Raw genomic sequence first — 20,342 nt, 5'->3', positions numbered from 1 at the left:
CGTGTGGCCGCGGTAACTTTCCTAACAGAGCCAAAGAGGCGCCCGGAGTCCCCCGCAGCAGCATCGCCCGCCCGTCCTGGGCAGCGGCACCGGCGCGGTGCCCCCGTGCGAGCGGCCCCGGCTCGGCCGAGGCTGCTCGGGCTCCGCTCGCCGCCTCCCGCCGCCGCCTCTCGCCGCAGCCCCGCGGAGCCGGACCCGGGTCCCGCCGAGGTAGGTGCGAGTCGGGACAAGCGCCGGGCGCTGCCGGGGACGCGGCACCGGAGCCCCGTGCCCGCAGCTGCGGCCCCCGCGCCCCGTTTGTTCCTGGCGCTGCTGCGGGGCAAGGAGCATCCTCTGCACCCCCGGCTGCGAGAGACGGAGCCCCTGCCCTGCTCCTCCTGGAACTGCCCAGGCAGCCAGAAGAGCCGGGGGGAGGCAGTCTCTCTCCAGTCCCTTGCCTCAATCTTTGCATTCTCGTTGGTGCTTTTGGAAGTGCTGAGCTAGGAGATGTGTGCGTGGGTGAGATCTTACGGCTTTATTAGGACTCTCCCCTATCAACGCTTCTCTCAGAAGCCGCTTCCTGCCCCCCGCGTGGTTTACTGGGGTGTTGTATCGGCATGAACTTTCTTTTGGTTGCGGGAGACGGATTTGGTCCCCTCGTGTCCCCGCGTGTCCCCGTCCTCGGGCTGCCGCGCTGCGCGGGCGAGTGGACCCGGACTGGCGCCTCGCTGCTGGGATTGTAGTGGCTTCCCTGCCGGGGCTTCTGGTGGGAGAAGGTGCTTGGGGCAGGGAGAAGTTGTAGGATGCAGTGTGTAAGCGACACCTGCGTTTTTAGAGCCTGGGAAGGGGGTGGAATCTCACTGTCACTGCTGCTACTCGCTGCTGCCAAACATTGCCTTCCTTCGCCTAGGCAGGACTCTGGCCACGCTGCCAGGTGGTTCCTAACAAAGAGACAAGTTTGGGAGTGTCAGGACATCAGCTCCCAAACGCAGCGCTCAGCGGCGGTCCGCAGGGACAGCGCACAGTTCTGGTGGCTGTGTTTATCTGTGTTTATCTGTGTTTATCTGTGCCGGTTACTCGGCGCAAGCACGGGGCACCTGATTGATCCCGAGGGGTGGGCAGGGCATCAGTAGTTGGGAAACCAAGGCAGCCATCGCTCCTCATTATCTGAATCTCCAGCCCGATGATCACTGCACGCTGGGCTTAGCCCGTCCTAACCAACCCCCAGCAGAAAGAAAGTCCGGACTTAACTCAAAGGAAGGCTACAACTCATGCCTTTATTGCCCCCTGACTTAGAACAGAAGTATGTAACACATAAGTTAGCCAGAATGGAGCAGCCTGTCTGCCTTCCACGACCTGTCAGATGGGGCAGATCCCACCCCCTGTCATGCTCAGCCCTGTATTTTGGTAATAGAAATCTCAGGGTTAGGTGATTGGACATTAGGTCTCAATTTCACATCATTGGGCTAAGGAAATCTGAGAAGATTTATGCTGGGATATCTGAGTCAGAATCCTTCCCATGCTTAGATGTCTCCTAGAGCTTTGTTGTCTCTCTTGGTGTTTGGACCTTCCTGCCATCTCTACTTTGTTATAAAACCCCACAAGTTTTCCTTCTCAGAGTAGTTAGTGCCTGCTGAATGGATTCTTTCAGGTGTATTGCCTTGGTCATAGTGCTGCTAAACAAAGGTGACCAAACCAACTGTACAAACCTCACCACAGAGCTGGATTTTAGCCAGTCTTTTACAGAGCATGGATCTGTTCTTGCTTATGAACAAGTTGATGTTCATGGACCCTGCTCTGGAGTCTCTTAAAGTTGGAATGGGACACCTGAAATTGTCTTTCATGAGGTTAATAAATGCTAATAAGCATGTGTGAAATATGTTTGCAAAATCAGTTTCAAGGTTTATTTGTCATTAACAACCTCTGGAGGCTTCTTTAGTGTTCAGACTCTTGAGTTCAGTTTTATTGCTGCTTCTTCTTGAACCCTGATTTGTTACAGAATTGCAAAAGTTTTATGGTGAAAGTGTTTCAACATATGAAACATTGAAAATGGCCACGTGGCCGTGATCTGTTTTTCAAAACAGGGTCTTAGTGTTGGTCTTTATTTCCAGTCATTCCCAGTCACCTACTTTATAAAAATCAGTAATTTTAGTTTAAAAACCCAAATTGGCTGATGGTAAACACACACTATTAGGCTGCGTTACATTGGTCCAGCTTTTTACTTATGAAAAAGGCCTAATTTGATCTCTTGTTTTTTTAAAAATTAAACATAAATTAATTGTTCAAAGAATCAAACAGAAGCCAACAGTCCCTTTTAAGAAGTCCCATATTTACTGTGAATGAGGCACTCAGCTATTTTCACTTTGAACAATCCATCGTGCTTTAAACTCCAGGCAGCAGAATTAATATTTAAGCAAATGCATACGGCAAAACTATAAATCACTAAAAACAGTTAATTATATTGGAGCTGTGAAAATACCTTTGAGTACAGTCTGAAATAGCATAAACTATTTTTCTCTAGTGTGATCACAATTCTTGCAAACCTTTTATCCTTGTATGTGAAATCATTGCTAATTCTGTGTTCCTGCAAAGCATGTGCTTGGTTATTGTTTTCAAAACCACGTGGTTTGGGTTACTATTTAAATATAATATTTATGATACTACTTCGGTTGTTCAGCTTAGAAAGGGAAGTGCTGCATACCATTACATATTAAAAAGCTTCTGTGTAATTACTACTTTTTGCAGTACTGCTGTGCAAATCTTTGGGTCGGGAATTTAAATGGAGATTTTAAAGGGTTCACAGTTACTTTATATAAAAGCCATAAGTCTTCTTCTAGAAACACGGGGGCTGCAGGCACTGGGGAGTGTGGAGTGTAGTGCCTGCACTGGTTTGTACCTTTTTCTTATTGCAGCATCTATGCTTGCCACTGCCTTTATGTAATAGATGTTCACAGAGTGTGGTGAGCTCCTCCAAACCATCATCTGTTGGCCCTCTTTGGGTCTGAATTACCTATTTACACATTTATTGCCATATTGTCATCTTATCTAAATATGTCTGTTCCGGTTGCACCCTGCAGAGGAGTGCTGGGAGACATGGGAGGCACTTCCACTGCCCCTCTCTGCCTTGCCTATCCATGCAAAGGAATCTGTGAGGCTGCAAGAGGCAGAGTCTGATGCCAATTCAAAGTCAAAATCCCTGGGAGTTTCTTCAGGGGTGGTGATGGACCTAAGACCATGCTGTAGATGCCTGTAGGATTCAGGTTTCATAATCCCCTTACATTCCTCAGGGTATCCTGCCTGGTGTCCAGTTCTGCTCCACCGCAATTCCGTTGTCCTGGGAGACACACACTGGATCTGGCGCCCAATGCAGATATCTTGGTTTTCTTCATATGCTCAAATAGCATTTGGGATCCCTGTAAAGCCACAGCATCCTGCCCTGATTATCTCACATATTACAAAAAATGGCTAATATGTAAAACCCTGCATCAAAGAAATAGTTACAATTACCATTGTGAATAAATTAGTTACCCCAGAAAGGCTTGTTCACATATTAAGGAAAAGAGAGAAAAATTTCCCCCTCATTGTTCTATGCCCTGCAGAATGACCATGCTGCCAGATCCACCTGTATGTTCCTTTGCACAAAACTGATTGAAACCTCAGTGGAGAAGTTCTGTATGTTAAAGAACGAGACATGAAAAAGCTTGTAGAAAATTAAAAGAGCCAGTCTCAGAGGAGACAAATCCCAGACAGAATCATTTAGAGATTACCAGGAGAATTCAGCCGTATGACACTTCTCTGTGAGTCCTGTGAGTAATGTACAATCGATGTGTGCAAGGTAGAGAGGAGGAATTTTGTTCAAGAGTTTGTAGAATGTGACAATTACCTTATGAATTACAGATAAAGTACCAAATTCATGAAGAGACAGTATCCCACACTCTTGTGAAGATCAGACTCCGTAGCTGCGAGAGTGGGCTGCAGCCCAGAGAATGTGAGGCATTCAGTCAAGATGACCAAACACAAGAATTCTCCAGGATGAGTGTGTTTACAAACACTTGTATCTGACCAGTAGAACTCAGCCCTCCAGGCAGGTTCTTTAGTCTGGCTGCTGCTCTAAAGGGAAGCTATTGAAATTTGCATGAAAGCTTCTTTCTGAGCGAGACAGAGAGGTACAAGATGAAGGTCACCACTTAGCCCGCTCACAGAAATGCAGCAGGAATGAAGAGCTCACCCAGCTCACACCAGATTGCAAACGAGAGCAGAACTTTAGGGCTCACTTTTCCCTTTGCAGTAAGAACTAGCACTGAGAATTTCTTCTGGTACCAGCCTGAGAACAAAGGCTAATGAATGAATGAATAGGCACGAGGCTGCAATGAGATTCATTGCTAAACATGTGCTCTGCCTGGAGGAGGAGTAAAAGAGAGTAGCTGAGTGAAAATAGTTCTGTGCACTAACTTCACATAGTTCATTTTCTAGGTTTTTTTTCACCAAAAACATTTTATAAAGACTAATAGTCATTCTGAAAAATATTTTAAAGGATCAAAAAGGCACCATAAATCTTGCCAGAATATGACAGCTGACAGGTTGCCCAAGTGAGGAATTTGTAAACAAGTTTGTGTCGGGTTTTTTTTTCTTGGTTTGTTTTATTTTTGGTTTTTATTCTTTTGATATTTAACTGGTAGATATGAGTGGAAATAGTTCCAGGTTTTCCTAAGCTCAGATATGCAGAAGTTTTACTTAGTCTTTTATCTTGGATTCCTTGTTAAGATCTAGATTTTTGCTAACTTCCCGCTTTATCACAAGTCTTTCAGAACACAATTTTTTGCAAGGTTTATAGAGTGTTGTGGACACATGAAAATCTGATTTCTCTGGAACACAGATAGTAGGAAAAAGCTATAGAGAAATGATCAGGTGGAGTATTGGAATTCACAGTGGCCTCCTAAAGGGGCCAAACCAGGAAGGTAAATTAACAACTTTGAAGCTTTTTAAAGAGCTTTAAAGCTAAAGGATATAACCTATTTCTGTAGATTGTAGGGATGGATAAGGTGTTTTTAGGACTATATCCTACTTTTTTATATGTTTAAGTCTTTAACACTCACATCTGGTTTTGAGACAATTACATGAATAGTAAAAACTATTGTTTGGACATTGCTGTTTTAAGAGCCTTTAAAGTTTTGTAGAGATTTTGATACAAATATTTTTTTTACCAGTATAAAACATGGAGGTGCACTGATATAAATCTAGTATAAGCATGAGGAGAATCAAGTTCTTTATCATGCTTTTAAAACCTACCAAGTGAGGGAAGCATGGATGATTTGTAAGTAGTCAACTGGCATATGGTACCATTATGATAACATCATGTTCACAGCACTTTCCAGATTGATATACAACCTTTCTAAAATAAGCTCTGCAGAAAAATAAAGAAGAATGTAAAGTCATTTAGCAGCCAGCACGCTGTTGGCACAGCACAGGACACTGGGAGGTGACTTCTCTGACAGTGTGTCATGTGAGTTGTGCATCACAGTCTAGGACCTGCTGACAGGCAGTCACTCCAGAAAAGTGCCCCTGCCCCCTGTGTGCTGGGGCTGATTCCTGCTCTCTGAATGAACCAGAAAATGCTGCTTTCATTTTCATTCCACAGCCCTGGCCAAGTCGTGGGGTTAGCACAAGCTTTGGAATTTGTTTCTCAGGAGGAATTCCAGAATTAAGCCCTTTGTTAGCAGTGGAAAGAGAGAGGCTGGGGTTACCTGAGGATGGAGACTGAATTATCCTCTAGTTCTGGATGGAAATATCCAGACTGAGGTGGAAATTGTCTTGTTGACCTGCTATGTCATTTATGGTTCTCAGGGAACAGGAAAACCATAAATATTCTTAAAGCAGGAGCCTTGACAAGACAAACTGTAGCCATGTTTTACTTTTCAAAGGGCTTTTATCTACTTGCCACAGCTAGCTTAATTCTGCTAAAGAATTAAGACAATAATACTTTATTGTAGCATAAATTTTACTTTTGTTTGCCTTTATTCAAATGCACAAGCTGTAAATATAATTTTAAAGATGTGCTGGCTGAATAATTTGAACTTGTATTAACTTCTGTGCTTTAAAATGGATATGGCAAATCAAAACCATTGAAGTCATAACACCTACCATTCCTCAAACTGAGGAAAAATATCTGATATAGCAATGTTCTTCACCCCTTCTCCACTTCTACTTTCTTTTTCCATGCATATTCCACACAGGCATTTTATCAACCAAACAGGACCAGTCAGTTATTTTATAGACACAATTCAGGCATCAGAAAATGTAATTCTTGGTGTTCTTATGCAACGTTTTCTCCAAACACCTTGTGACCAGTCATGCCCTGAAACTCCAAGGAGAGAGGAGTTTTAGGCCTGTATTTATTTGTAAAGGATTGGGTTTTTGGAAGCTTGTTTTGGCAGGGGATGTCACCTTTAGGATGAGTTGCCTTCTGGAAAAGACACCTGCCCTCTTCCTCTATGGAGGTCTAGGTAGTCCTTGGCAGTCTGCTGGTCCTGACCAGACCATACCAGGCATCCAACTTTTGTACTTCAGTTTGGAGAGATGGATCCCATCCTTTCATAACAATGCCTGGTTTTCATTTTACTTGTGAAGAAAGACTAAAAACTTTATGGTAAATGAATGAATGAACAAATTTGAAAATTATCATTTGTAACTCTGAGCTTCAGTTTAGACATGATGAGTTTTGATAGCTGTAGTGTTCCAGAATGACAGAGCTGAGCATGTAGCAATGGTTTTGCTGTTTTTCTGTAAGCTTTCCCTGATGATTTTTGGATGTAACCCTAACTAATGGAGGCAATCTTTCAGCTGGAAATGTCATTGCACTGAGTTATGTTGAACTTGTTTTGAGGAGCAAAGTACAGTAACTGCAGTCACTGACCAGAACTACTGGTAATAACTTTGCCAGAACACTGAAAAATACTTGGAAATTAAATACTCTAACAAATCAGTTTTCTTTGATGGTGGTGAGTGTAAATTATGTCAGGGAGTCCTTTTGGGTTAGATTCTTTAGTGACATTATAGTGTATTAAATTATGTGTTATATGTTGGACATATAGTAGCCTATAGGATGTGTTAATAGCAATTGAGGATTAATTAGATGGAGTCTGTGCAGTGAGGGCTACTGGGAATGTCACCAAAACAACAAGAGTGGTGAATTATATTTACAAAATATTCATTTATGATAAATACTGGTGGTCAAATATACAGAAAGATTTGTGAGCTGCACGTGGAAGGAAACTCATTTGCAGTGTGTGTTGGTTGCAGGAGAGGACCCATCCACTTGTTACCCAACACTGGGTTATGAATTCTCTAGGGCAGAAATCATGATTTATGGGAACTGAGATATGTGCAATGACAAAATACCATCTGCTGCTTGTGGTCAGAAGGTAGCAAATGAGTGAATGCAGGAGGTGTTCTTAACAGTTGAGGCAGATGCTACATCCATTCCAATCCACAGGAATCTGAAAAGTTTTATTTTTCTTACTGTATTTTGATTTATATTGTACCACTCTGGCTCATGAAGATGTAAGTGAAATTTATTTCTCAAAATATGTTCCGTGGGATTGTTTGTGGATGATCTGAGCCCAGCCTGGAAACTGAGCTTGTTCTTCTTGCTTTAATCTGTAAGATGCAAAAAAAGTGGGAACTCTGAATAAGGGGCAAACGATGTTAAACAGAAAGGCAATGGGAAATAGGCAGGCAGAGGTGTGTGGGTAGGAAGGACACAGAAAGTCACTTATATATAGAAAAAAGTGAGAAAAAGAAACACAATTAAGAAAATAAACAAGAAGGGACAAAGAGACAACTAAATAAATTTCAGTAACAGATTAAAGGCTCACTCGAATCACTGACTTGAGAATGTGATGTGAGGAATCAGATCTCTGTATGGTGTGCAAAAGCCTTTTGCCTGACAGAAAGAGATAAATAATTAGCAGAATGCTGCTGCACTGAGTAGTGTCCAGCATCTAACACTGATGGTTTCTAGATAATCCAAGCATCCTCACAATTTTTTTCAAACGGGTTTTTCCCTACTCTTCTGTTGCCCTGCAAGTCTTTTGCCTTATCCTCCCCAGCCTTCTTTTAGGCTTTCTTAAAGATTAAGTTTCCCACTTGAGGGACAGCTCAATCAGAGGAGAATTTTAGGGTCTGTGTTCCCCTTGTAGTACAGAGCCAAGGTTGGGGTTTTCTTTTGCATGCAGGCATTGAAAGATAGGAAGATCTACTTAAAATAATGTGCTCTGGAAACTGAATATAAACTCGTAGTTCTGTTGACTTTTGTAAGAGAAACACGTTTGCCCAGGTACTCTAAATGGAATAGGCTCTGGCGTTCACACACAGCCCAGCCATCAGCAAGCTGCTGAAGGGGAATATCCTCAGCTTGCAGAAGTGCTGCTGGGATGTAAATGCTGGTGACATAGCCTGGTGGATTTAGCCAAAGGGATATGGAAATGTTGGGCTCTGATTGTTCTGTGCTGCTGAGCTGTGCTCAAAGCAGCACCCAGAGAGGGAACGACTGGTGTGTCTGTGCTGCTTTTCCTCCTGCTGATGGAACATGGGCTCAGCTTGGCTATTGCTTGGTTTTGCCATTGCCAACAGGCAGCACAATGCCTGGATTAGTGCTGGGTTTGCTTCAGTGAATCCATTTGGGAACCATGGAATCACAGAATATCCTGAATTAGAAGGGACCCACAAGGATAACTGAAGGCTGACTCCTGGACCTGCACAGGGCACCCCAAGAATCCCCCCATGTTCCTGAGAGCTATGACTCTTTACAGAAAAGTTACTTTTCTAAATTTAAAAACATCTTCTTCCCATATTTCATGGTGCTTGCATACCATTTATTTGTTCCACTGGATGGCAAAAATAAGAAGTGCTATGAAATCTTCAGTCCTGCATTAGAGTTCTAGAGAAGAAATCCAGTCAATGTGTATAAAAATAGGAGGGAAGGATGAGCTTGACTCCTCGTGTGTGAGGGTGAGTACATCTGCTCTCCTGAACATCCTGGGGAGCAGTGTGAGGAATGCAGCCTTTAGAAGTTGTGTCACTTCAGGTAAAGGCTCCAGCCACAGCAGAAAGCTGTCTGAGCAGATGTGGTCCCTGTTCAGGCCATCTGACCCACCCAGGAGAGAGAAGTGCTGCAGTGTTTGCATTTCACACTGAGCCCCAGCTGCCAGCTGGACTCTTCCCAGCTAAAATCTTGGACATCTGTCTAGGAATTCACAGAAGTCTTATGTTGCACGTTGCCTGTCATACAAGAAAAAAATACTTTGATATAAGTATTTTCTTATATTAGCATAGTAGCTTGTCATTCACTATGTAGGAATTAATAAGGAACAAAAAATTCTTCTTGTCTAGCTAAAGATAATTATTCCAAGGGATGAGAAACTAAGGAGTTTGGAAATAGGATAAGGTGGTCTTCGTGCCATCCCCCTTCCTACTGTAATATTTTCAATTGCACATGAGATTTCAGTCTATACATTGTAAGACAAAAATATATCCTGGTTGTTCACTGGTGTGTTTAACACACTTTATCAACTTGCTGTGTGAAGGACAACGCTTTTGGTTGTTTAAAGTCTCTCTCAAACTGAGTCTCAAACCAAGTCCATGGTGGTGGGAAGTGCTGGCAGCTGAGATATTCAACTGCACTGGAGTCTTGTGTTCTTTGAAGATGAGACTTTTCAGAGATATGTAGGACAGTGAGTATTTAAGGACACACAGTTTCTTTGGGTGTCTTTACATAAAATATAGAGGTCTTCATTCTGCTTGAGACCCTTGAGCACTTTAGTAAATTTGATATTAAGTAATAAATGTTATGATGAATGTTGTTTATTTGATAAACCTACTGCCAGAAAAAATGATGCATTATAGGATCAGGAAAGGAGGAGTCTGTCCTTGGCTTTGTCAAATCCTGCCTCTAATACCACAGCCTTCTATTTTTTGGGCATACTAATGCTCCTGATATTTTTTTTAAATCTTAGCATATTTGTAGAGTGCTCCAAGATCCTGTGCAAAGTTCTTGGGTGCACTGTAGGCATCCCTAGGCAAATTAGTCCTGCATTAGCTGTAGATCAGTCTGCTCTGCTCATTTCTCTTAATTTTATGGAGGTGATTGCTGCCAGTTTCTGCTAAGTCCAAAGCCAAGTAGTTGTGTTCCAGTTTGTTGCTGTATTTTGTGCAATTGGATGATCATTGTTTCATTCCACAAGATCTGATTGTTTTCTCATCTATCTGAGAAAACAATCTGAAGTCTGCTTGAAAATACAACTTGATATGTAAACAAACTTTTCTTCTCTGATAAAATATATTGTATTTCCTTTTTAATTTCTAATTAACCAGAAACTTTCATTAAAAAATATTGTGAGCAGGAGAAACCTTCAAAGAAACTATCTAATGTTAGGTCATCTGTGGTAGAAATGATTCCACTCGAAATGCCACAGAAGATGAACACAAACACAAAATCATTCTAATTATTTAAAATATTGCTTGCTGTGATAGAACTGTGAGATACACACATCTCTTTTCTTCAGCTGGGACAGGATCTGGTTTTGAACCACTGTTTGATGTCAGCTGTCCAGGTGTCTGTTAGCTTTTCTAACACTTGTAAGTCATTAGCAGCCTCACTGAAAACCAGATGATGTTAATGAGAGTATTTCAAAGGACTCAGAATTTGGACCTAAATAAAGAGGCACTATGCTGATAAATGCTACTCAGTGTCATTAAAATATATTTAAATTAAATAAGATTCTGTTGCCTAATTTGGAAACCAAAACAAAACCCAAACTATCCCCTCAAAGTGAAACAACTTGTTTTAAAAAGCAGCATATAATGGAACTCCTAAATGCATTTTTAAATATGTAAATGCTGTTAAAGTCATATTTATGTTCCCTTAGTCAAGCCACTTCCTCGTGATATGTGCTGTGCTAATCAATATCCAAATAAAAAGAAATTGAATTTGCAAATGATGAGGCACTCCTTGGGTTTCTCCACTTGCTCCCTAAAGCTTCACGTCAAACACAGCAGACAAATCTTCACATCTAAATAATTCATCTGCAAATGGTGGGAACAAGGAGGGAGGAATAAAAAGATAACATTGTTCCACGCTAAAATACAATAATGCATTAAAATTAATCAATTTCCTCCTGCTGGGGAACAATCATTTAGAAAACATTTTAATTACCAAAACTGAATAATGGGATCAGTGTTTTTGAGAAGGTTGGATTCACCCTACTGAGCACTGGAGAATCCTCTTCACAGGAGCCCATAAAAATATTGCTGTTTTCAAGTTGCTGCTTTCAATCATGATACTTCTGGGGAGAAATTGGATTTTTTTCACAGCAGCTTTTAAGGAAAATGTGGAGTGGACAGGAGGCCTGTGTTAACTATTCTGTGCCCAGAGCTTGCCTTGCATGTGCTCCTGTATTTCTCTTTCTTTTGGATGAGAATTTATTGTGCATTGCTTAACACACATCTAAAGTCAAGTGTTCAAGCCAAAGAGTTTGGCTGCAACAACAGTGTTGTAAAATCATAAAAATAACATCCTTGTATCTATATTCAGCCTTACAAGGAAGGAAATGTGCAGGAATCAACCAGTCCAGGTCCTTGTCTTGGCTGACAGTGGTGCTCCAGGAGGGTGGTCGTGGTGATTCCACTGGGGATGACTTTGGACTTCAGAATTTGCCATGGAAGAACCTGCTTTTCCCTCTGATGCAGGAGAGTCTTGATCCCCAGCTCTGATTTCCTGGGCATTTTTCAGAGATCTGAATGTTAGAGATGTGAGTCAATAATTTTAGAGCATATGGTGACTCCCAAGGAATAGCCACTACCTGGCCATCTGGGAAAGTTGGAGGAGACTGTAATAAAAAATGTGTTTGTAGCAGTAGTTTCTGCCCATAGATGGGGTACTTTTGTCTAAAACAGTTTATGTCACTTATTTCTTTTTTTCCTATCAAACTGTGGAAGTTTGGCTTTGCCATAAACATGGCATGGCAGGCACAGAGTCACATTTACCAACAGGTGCCCAGAGCAGCTGTGGCTGCCCCTGGATCCCTGGAAGTGCCCAGGCCAGGTTGGATTGGGCTTGGAGCAGCCTGGGATAGTGGAAGCTGCCCCTGCCCATGGGACAGGATGGGCTTTAATCTCCCTTCCCACCCAAACCATTCCAGGATTCTCTGCTATGATTCCATGAAGTCCCACATCTGAGGGGAAGGGAAGGAATCCATTTCACAGGAAGATGACAGAAAATTTTGCATGGGGCGTTTGTGAGAACTGGGATTAGAGTCAGTGCCAGTCATGGGAGGGCACAGGGCTTGGCAGGGGTGTCCCAGAGATTTTATTCCACAACTGAAGACATTGGTCAGCAAAATGATGAAATCAAAGGTACCTGGGTATCTGCTGAAGATTGAGTATCTGAAAGATGAGTTTGCTGAATCTGCCCTGCACGAATTCCAGGAACATTTACCCTGACTGGGGGCTTCAGTGTGTGCTCAGGCTAAGCTTCCATCTCAACACTTTGCTGAATCAGGATATTAAGTTTGCAAAGAAAATTAAAATAGATTCACTGAGAATGATGTAAATCTTTGTGCTCACAGTAGGGTACAGAAACAAAGTGAATATCCTGGTAATAAAAGTACCTTGTAACTCGTGGAATGAACGAAGTTCCCAGAATGGTTATTACACGCTGTATTTTCTGTTTTGGATTATTGAAATAGAATTACTGAGAATTAAATTGTATAAAAGGCATTTTCTTTTTTATTTTCATAATTATTCTTTCATCCACATAAAACTTTTTTCTATCTTGAAATAGTCTTGGTTGGTACTGAAAATTGCTGTTGCATAAGTAAAACCAGTCTAATTGAGATTCATAAATCCACTTTTTAACAAGTACAATTAGGAATAGTTATTAGAGACCAGCTGGAAAACATTAGGGATGAAAATTTACCATAGGAGGTTTTTTATGTGTTTGAGACATTGTTTGATACCAAAACCTAAATTAGATCACCAGAGAAATGAACCTGCTATTTGAAATCTAATTTGTACACAGAAAGTTAATTCTGAATATTCCTATTGATAAAAAATTTTATTATTAGGTCTCATTAAACTGCCTATTTTTAATGGAAGTCTGGCTTTCACAATGCTTTTCCTATAATTAAAATATGAGAAGTAGCAACTTGATTATATTGAGTGCATTTGTGTCCAGTGGCTGTGTAATAAACTGGTGCAAGTCAATTCTATTATCTATTATGATTTTTGAAAGTAGAGAAGTTTTTTGGGCCTAATTCCAACCCAACTCAATTTAAAGGAATTGTTCATTTGGTGTGGCTGGGATGAACATTTTAGCAACCCAAGCACAGAGTTTTAAACATATTCACATAAAGCCACTCCAGTATCTAAGTCTCACATTTTAAAATTCTGTTAAGTAAAAGAGCTCCTGATAAAATACATTTATTTTTTAAGAATTTAACAAATAATTCATATTGCTTATGTATAATGCTCAATCACAATCAATAGAGGAAATTATGGAAAATCCATTCTCAACTTTTGGTTGAGTTTTCACTTTCCTCCTGTTGCAATTCAGGTTTTATTTGGAAAGTGCTGTTGCCACAAAGAAAGAATGCTTTTAGCCTAATTGAACTGAGTGTCTTTAAACAACTTCTATCAGTCAACTTTGAGGCATCTTTTCTTATTTGTGGTTAATTGTATTTCCCTCCTGGAAAATTGGACAAATCAATGTAAAAGCAAGAAGATAATTATTAATTTTTTAGAATAAATAGGTACGTCATGTTAGCTTTAATAAGGTGTCTGTGAACAATCCAAATCAAGGACGTAAATTCACTGCAGTCAAATGTTTTACACCATTGATAAATTTGACACGTTTATTACTCAGCTAATTAAATTGTGCATGCAGAGCAGGCAGGAACCAACAATGTATGCAGATGTCACATGGATATTTAGTACACTGCTGATTAAGATCAGCTCGTTTACATCACACTGGGCTGATTTGTTATGATCAAACAAAACATGTTCAACAGAAAAGACAATGCTTGAGCCAAATTCCGTTCTCTGGAAGTTCGAGACTCAGCGGTTTTTCCAGGCTCGTGTGGGTGAAATTAGCAGGAAAAGAGGGCAGGAGCAGCCAGAGATTCTCTTGCAGCTCTTGTTCGGCTGGGAATGCTCTGGGAGCACACAGGAGGTGTGGCTGTACCTGTGGGACACCCTACACTGGGCTGGGGACAGTTCCTGGACAGGTGTAGTGGCGTGTGGTATTCCTGTGGCCACAGTGCCCCAGGATTTGGGAGAGAGAGCTCAGGGAAGCTGGTGGGGAAGGCCAAACCCAAGGAAGCTGCTGAGGAAAGCCAATCTGTCCATGGATTGGCACTTCATGTTTAAATATCTTTGTAACAACAAACCTATTGAGGCTGACAGCAGAACTCTCTCGGATCTCACGCTGTTTGCACAGATCCCAGTCCCCACTCAGGGGGGCTCGTTGTTCATCTGCTCTTCCAGTGCCTGCAGCAACAATCAGCTCAGTCCCTTAGCAGCAGGAGCTGGGCTTTCCCTTTTTGTCAGCCCTCTCCTGTAACCCACTCCATGTGAGGTACAAGTGAAGGGAAGGAGCACCCCTGTCTCCTCCCCGAAAAGCACGAGGCTTCCAAGGTTTGCTGGCAGCCAAGGGAGGCCAAGGTGGCTGTTCTTGAGCTGGGTTTTGTCTCTCTGCCTCTATAACTCAGCTCAAGCCATGGCCTGAGTGACATCCAGCTCTCAGGGAAGGAGGCTGCACCCAGCAAGGACTTTGTAATCAATTTTTCTGCCCAACTTTATGAACTGGGTTATCACCTCAGAAGGTGATTTTATTTGTTAGGTAATCAAACTGGTTTGTATTCAGTCCAGAGCCATTTATTTCGGGCGATTAATTACCACTTTTTATGCCTTCCAAATTTACTTTTGAAAGAATTGCATTGCCAGGGGCTTTCTATTTCTGGCAAGACTAGAGTAGTGCCAGGATTGGGGTACACACATCCATATGTGTCAAATCCCAGCAGTAGCCTACTTGTTTTATCATGGAATCCTGTGAAGGCAGTTAGCACAAGGATAAATACCAGGGAAAACCTGTGCTTGCCAATAATGGAAAGCAGAGATGCGAAGACTTTGCTCATCATCTGGCTGGAACTCCAGAAAGCAGAATTCTAAATGTGGAGATTTTCTGATTCCCAGCCCTTGAGTCTGTAGTTTTTGGCACTGAGTGAATCAGAGAGAATTTGAGACCTGGACTGGGACTGTTGAGGATTTGTAACATGAAAAGTGGCATTTGGGAATTCCATGTGTACATGGGCAGATCCAGGATGATTTCCAGGGATCTCTTAGCTCAGCACAACCAGAGCCATAGGCCAGAAAATAGGATGGAAATTATCTTATCTAGATGACAGATCTATGTTTAAGAAGAATGATCACAGGTTTCAGAACATTTGGAGGTAAAAGCAATTGTTTCTAGGGACTTTTTTTGTTTCATACTTTCAGAACTGTCAAGGAATCTAGTAGGATTTCAGGCCGTTTATTACTTTGAGCTTTGACTTCTTTAGATTGTAGGGGTTGCTTGGTTCACTGGACTGTGTCTAAAATAAGAATCTTTCTTTCTGGCTCTGCAGCCAGGAGGAGACAAGGAGATTGCTGATAAGAAGTTGATAATGCTTTAGTTTATACTAGTATGTTCTTTTAGAGCTAAAAAGCTGATGTAATTCAGCAGAGACACCATTAACTTCAGCAAATTTAAAGCACTTCTGTAAGAGAGCATGAAACTCATCCCATGATTTGATTTTGCTGCTGTATTTTCAATCTAGTTAGGGAATAACTCAATAACATTTTCCAGTCAGCTCCAAATTAAATGCAAAATCTTTGTTCTTCAACTGAATAACTTCTAACTTAGAAATAGCCAGAAATATCCTTCCCTGAACAAGGAACGTAGTTTTGGCCACTGGTAAAAAGCATGTCCTATGGCTTTGTCTCAGAAAATACACACATGAAACTCTGCCCTTACCCCTCTTAATTCACTTCCTTAAAGAACTTACAAAGCACTTTAGGTGTTTCTGGTTTTTAGCCTGTATTTTAATCTCTTTTTGGTACAAATTCCCAGCCCATCAGTAAGCCCATCAGTAACTTCTTTCTTTATCAAAAGAAGTTGTACATATTCTTACACTACGTGAGTTTCCAGGTACTTCTCCTTTCTGTCCCACACACTCTGAGCCTTCCTAGGCTTTACAAGGCTCTTTAAAATTTAGATTTTGTCCTGGTCTACTTTGGTGACTTCATTGCCTCACTGAATTCTTCAGTGATTCAGGGAAATGGGCATTTAGGGCAAAAATAAGGAAGGGACTTTTAAGGGACCATTCCAGTTGCTTTAGGTGTATGATTTCAGGTGGAAACATGTTATTTCTGAAGGTCTTCCTCTTCTCTGGAGTTACATTTTTTTCCCCTGACACTGCTTTCATTTTATTACAAACTTTATCTCGATAATCAAATCCAGCCCAGTACAAGACATGAAGTCTCTTCTTGCTGTGGCCAAGTTCACATGCATAATTCCTTTTAATACAGCAGCACATCAAGAGGAAAAGGCACCACTTGGTGCTCTCAAACCTAAGCTTCAATATTAAAAACCACATTCCTGGAGCAGATGTACATGGATCTGTCTGGTGTCAGAACATGGAAAAGCACATTTTTCAGTCATTTAAAATACATCAGTCAAACCATGTCTGAGTGTACCTGCTGGCTTCACTGACCCTCATGTTTTTGAGAAACAACTGGTTATTTGGATATAAATGTAGAGCTGGCTCACAAGATGAGCACTTCTGATTTACATAATTTACAGTTTCTTTTAGAAATGAGGACGTACTTTGTAGAGATAACTTACAGTGAATCATCTTTGAACCATCCCCTGGAACCTTGGAATACTTTGAGTGACGCTTTTCTGATCATCATTAGGAAATATTTCAAATTGAAATCCTCTGTTATGGGAGAGAAATCTTCAGGAAAATTACATTCTTTTAAGTTCTTAATGCAATTAGAAGTACTGCTCTCAGGTTTGTGAGCAGGGCAGTTTAGGGAGAAAATAGAGATAGAAACACACCTACATTCATATGTAAAAGAGATTCTCTCTGTGTGTGTGCATATATATATAAAATAGATTATTCAATAGCTTTTATTTTCTGGAGTGGTACTCCCTTTATTTGGTTAAAGAAAGGCCATTTTTTCCATTGTGCTGACAAACTTGTTCATAGTAGGTATATATTTAGGTATAGATGGTACAATGCACATCACAGCAATGGGAGTATCAGCAGCTTTCTTTTGATTTTGGGGTCAGTATTCAGTTGGAGGATTAATGTAAAATTATGTCTTTTTTCTAAGCATATAACAGAATAAAAAAACGCAAATTACACCAGTGCCTAAAAGTTATAATTACCACAGGAGACCTTACCATAAACAGTGGGAACTTTCTGGGTTTTGAAGGCTTCTACACTTCTGTGTGAGGAGCTGATGACCTTTGCAGTGTGCTTTTCTCAAGTAGCAGAGAAAGGTAAATTTGCCCATGGCAACTTCAAGCCATTTCAGATCACAGGGAGAGTATTTCTCAAACTTATATGACAAAGCTGTGCTGAGATCTTGAAAATGTTTCTTTGGTTACCAAAAGCTCCTTGTTTGAAGCTGCTAATGGTGCTTTGCTAAAGTCTCAAGTTTTCTCTCAGTGTCCCCTGCACACCCAGGAGGTTTTGTAGAGCCCTCAAACAGCTCCATGAAGAATGTGACAGCCAGGGCTGCACAGACACAGCTCCGGGGAACTCTCTGGAACTCTTCATATTCACCTGATGGGCCTGTGCTATTCTGAGCTAGAGGAAGCTGCCTCCTCCTCCTCCTCCTCTTTACCCTCCTCTGATAATCACCACAAGATGTTTGGTGCTTCCAAAGAAGGCTAAGTCGTCCTGCCTGGTTCAGTCAGTTCTTTGCTTCTCCTGCTCTTGATGGAATGTCATTCAATATCAGATCTCGATTCAGTTCATTGCACAGCAAAGATTGCACTGGGTTGTTTGGAAGCATCTTTTTTTCCTGGGGCAAATGCACCACATTGTGTATGACTGGCAAAAGCTCCTGTTTTGTGTCTCTCTCTGGCTCGCAGGCGTGGCTCATCCCACCCTCTGCTGCTTTCCAGTCTGTCAGAGGCACCATTGTCCCATTTTTTACTGTGGAAGCCACCTCAAAATGCCTTTGATGAGAACAAAGGAATAAGCAGAGCCATGTGGCTGTGTTTGAGCAAGCTGGATGCAATATAAGATGAGAGATTGGGATGAGACTTCAGGTAGGATGTCCCATGAGGGTTTTTGTCATGGAACAAGGATAGAAGAAATTCAGTGGGTCCTCACTGGGGCAAAACTTGCACTGAGGCAGCAGATCAGGGGAAGGAATGCAACTGAGAAAAACCAGAGGAAAGTGTGTTGGTGTCTTTTTTTATCTTCAGCAGATGTTCTCAATCTTATTCCCCATTTCAAAATGGGGAATATTTTATATTATTTATAACTATTATATTATTCTTCATTCCAGAATGGGGAATACTCAGCCACCCCCAGATTAGTTCCTGCAGGTTCTGAGGAGAGTCCAGTCTGAATGAATAAAACAGGAGTGTGAATCTGACAAAGGGGCTCTCCTGGGGTGGATTCTTGGCAATGCTTTGCAATTTGTAGGTCTACAGGAAAGCACTTCAATATGTGCTTATTTTTAATAGATCTATAAGTCAGTGTCAAAGGGAGAAGTGTTGTGAACTCCAGAGCTGAACTTTGATCCGCACAGAATCTGCCTTGAGAGAGATCTTTGCAAACTGAGCCATCCAAAATCATAAAGAAATCCCAAAGCCACAAAAAAGATTTGCAAAAGATGTGACTTTAAAATCACAATGTCTTAATCTTAACTGAATGAAGGCAACTGTGTCACCAAGCTGCTTGAAGTTTGTTTATCCTTTGTTTCACATGCCCTATCCAAAAAACCTGTGCTCAGGATCTGATCTACCCTTGGCTTGCCTGAGCACTATGTGATAAAAAGCAGCTTCCTCTAAAATCTCTCCATCACTGTATGTTGAAAGGATATTAATTTATGAGTCCTCTTACTGTGACACAATCCCTGCTTTGTGGAGAGCTCCTCTCCATCCCTCATATGAGGCAGCAGCTCCCCAGGCCTCCCCAGCAGGGAATTCTGGAGCCTGAGCTCGGAAAGGGGCAGGTTGGGACTGAGACACTTCTTGGGCACTAAAGAAATGAATCCTGAACTTATGCACCAAGTGACCCTAGACCAAAGCCTTTCTGCTCCATGCCTTATAATGGTTTGAATGATCAGAATATAATGGAAACTCTGTGATATATTTATTAATATCTTCCCCAGAATTAATTCTCTTTAAATTATTACTGCCTCCCTTTTTTCAGGCCTGCTGTTTGTGGATGACCTTGCCTTTCTTCCTTTCAGCTGTGCCCATACACATCACTTGTAGCTCCCCACTGTAGAGCTATAAATCCTCAGCACCACTCACAGACAAGAACAGATGATTCAGTCCTATCTGCTGCATTAATGTACAATCAAGCACAACTTAAACCACAAAAGAAGCCTTGTTGGCTGTGTCATCCCAAGGCATGAGGCAGGAAGTGGAGAGACAATACTGGGCATTTACTTCACAGATGAACAACTTTTGATCTTGCAAATCTTCATGCGTTTGCTTTTCTGTAATTCTTACATAAAATCTTGCATGGTCGCTGCACCATCACTGAGTTGCTCTGTATGCAGCACATCCTATGTTGCCTGTTTAGAAAGCTAAGCACAGCCTTCATGGGAGATTTGGAAGAGCTTCAGTGACTCCTGTGCACCATGAATTTGCTACTTTTTCAGGTTGTATTTTAAGCAGAAATTCAGGAGAAAGTATCCTCTTCTTTTATGTGTTTTGTGGTGTCACCTTCAAACCATCTGTAACTGGCCTGTGGAAAAGGATCTAGAAGTTTGCCAGACATAAAACTTTTCCTCACCCAATTTCTTTTTTGCATTTATTGATGATTTATTATGCTGTAAAATGTCCTCATTTGCACCCTCAAATACTGTCCTCCCTTCTCATAAAAAGAAAAATCTTCAAGAGCAGTTTTTAAAATTTATAAGTGGAGGGAAGCCTGAGACTTGTGGGGAACAGGATTTATACAGTAAATCAGTGCCAAGTGACAAGCAGGACCACTCTAATCCACTAGAATCAGTCCAGATCTTTAGTTTATTACAAACACTCTTTAAAGAAATAAGCAGGATATTTTTTCCTTCAG

At 41.4% G+C, this 20,342-nt stretch overlaps 1 protein-coding gene across 11 annotated transcripts in view; it reads left to right on the top strand.

Moving 5' to 3' along the window:
• Positions 1-20,342, top strand: part of MEGF11 (multiple EGF like domains 11) — a 253,415-nt gene that overhangs the window by 2,215 nt on the left and 230,858 nt on the right. For 9 of the 11 annotated variants that reach the window (XR_012057601.1, XR_012057600.1, XM_072933990.1 and 6 more), the window contains exon 1: positions 1-210. The exons of the other annotated variants lie outside the window; for them this stretch is intronic. The gene's annotated coding sequence lies outside the window, so the exon portion shown is untranslated. The remainder of the gene's footprint in view (positions 211-20,342) is intronic. 11 annotated transcript variants of the gene reach the window in all.

This window comes from Taeniopygia guttata, chromosome 10, assembly GCF_048771995.1.
Source record: "Taeniopygia guttata chromosome 10, bTaeGut7.mat, whole genome shotgun sequence".
NCBI classification, from domain to species: domain Eukaryota; kingdom Metazoa; phylum Chordata; class Aves; order Passeriformes; family Estrildidae; genus Taeniopygia; species Taeniopygia guttata.
The sequence above is the reverse complement of the archived record's forward strand: the minus strand, read 5'-3'. Positions and strand labels throughout refer to the sequence as shown.